This window comes from Onychomys torridus, chromosome 19 (assembly GCF_903995425.1).
Source record: "Onychomys torridus chromosome 19, mOncTor1.1, whole genome shotgun sequence".
NCBI lineage: Eukaryota > Metazoa > Chordata > Mammalia > Rodentia > Cricetidae > Onychomys > Onychomys torridus.
In genome coordinates, this window is record NC_050461.1 from 39,264,536 (window position 1) to 39,266,354 (window position 1,819).

Below are 1,819 nucleotides of genomic sequence, written 5' to 3' on the forward strand. Positions count from 1 at the left end.
TAGTCCCATAATTTTTTATTATTATGTGCTTGACATCTATCATAATTGAAACACTTTATACATAGTCAGCTTACCCAAGACAACATGTTCAATGAGACAACACAATAACTTTAGGTAATCAGGCTGCAAAGCCATATTCAAGTCATTTTATTTCATTCACATATGGCATATTTCACTGCCTATAACCCATACCTTGTGATGATAATAGCAAGTGGTACAAAGATATATCACAGACTTTCCCTGTCTAATAAATTTCATGAGAAATACTTAATATTTATAGCTTAGAATATTGCAATATTAAGTCAATATCAAATATATCCCTTTTAGTTCATCAGTTGATCAACTATTATACTGGTTGTGCCAGCAAGGGGTATATTACTTTTGTTCAATTTTGATAAAAATCCACAAAAATATTTTTTCTCCCCCATTCTCCCCTTAATTTGCAAGAACCTAAGATAGGCTCAATAGCATCAAAGTTCATAATCAATGAAGTCATGTTCCTAGGACACCTACTGTCTTCCATGCACTGTTTCTAAGCATCAGTGTTAATACTCAACTTTTCCCACAAGATCCTATGAAGTTCATTTTACACCTCAAAAAGGTCGTCTTAAACCATTAAAATGGCTAAGAGTAACAAACTATAGAAATGATCCCTGAAAGTATAGTCTTAAAACAAGTGACAGTTTATGGTGGCACGTATGTAGAATAAGGGGAACACTCTACCATTGTTGGTGGGAGTGCAAATGTACACAACCACTATGGAAATAAGTATGGCAGTTCCTCAGAAAGATAGGAATAGATCTACTTCAAGATCCAGCTATAACACTCTGGGGCATATACCCAAAGAATACTCCATTCTACCACAGAGGCACTTGTCAGCCATGTTCACTGCTGCTCCATTCAAAATAGACAGAAATTGGAAACAACCTGGATGTCCCTCAACTGAAGAGTGGATAAAGTAAATGTGGTACAATGGAGTATTACTCAGCTGCTAAAAAAATGACATTGTGAAATCTACAGGCAAATGGATGGAACAAGACAAAAATTAATCCTTAGTAAGATATTCCAGACCCAGAAAGACAAATATCATCAGTGCCTTGTTCAGCCAGCGTCAAAGAAGTTTTCTCCTACAGCAGATGGGAACAAATACACAGAGACCCACAGCCAGATATTATACAAAGAAAAAGAGATCTTGGAACACTCAGCCCTAAATGGGATGTCTCCATCGAATCCCTCCCTTTGGAGCTCAGTGAACCTGGAAGAAGAGGACGCAGAAAGAGTGTAAAAGGCAAAGGGAATGGAAGAGCATGTCTAAATCAATGTGAGTAAAGCTCATATAAACTCTAAGCAACTAAAACAGCATATACACAGCCCACACCAGTCTGCGCACGCTACTTTGAGTATATATTATAACTTCCATTTTAGTGTTTTTATGAGGTTCCTGAGTCTATGAGTAAGTGGGTCTTGTACCTTCTTTTAGGCTCTTTTCCTTCTGTTTGTTTGTCTTGTCCAACTGCAGTGTGATGGTTTTTGTTTTATTTTATTTTGGTATGTTTTGTTGTTATCTCTTAGAAGTGTGTTCTTTCTTTTCTAATGAGAAACAGAAAGGGAATGGATCTGGGTGAGAGAGGAAGTGGGAAGGAACTGGGAGGAACAGAGGGAGAGGAATACTCTAATCAGACTATATTATGTGAGAAAACAAACTATTTTAATTAAAAATTTAAAATTATGCACATTGATACACAGAGAATTTATGCAACTTCGTTCCAGATTTCATGATGGGTCAGTTGTGGAACAAAATTGATCAAGGAAGCAGAAC

At 36.6% G+C, this 1,819-nt stretch overlaps 1 non-coding gene across 1 annotated transcript; it reads right to left on the minus strand.

The window, feature by feature from the left end:
* Positions 1-464: 464 nt before the first annotated feature.
* LOC118570736 lies at positions 465-669 on the minus strand. Its single transcript, XR_004943230.1, has one exon. It is a non-coding gene; the product is annotated as a small nucleolar RNA U3 (small nucleolar RNA).
* Positions 670-1,819: the final 1,150 nt, after the last annotated feature.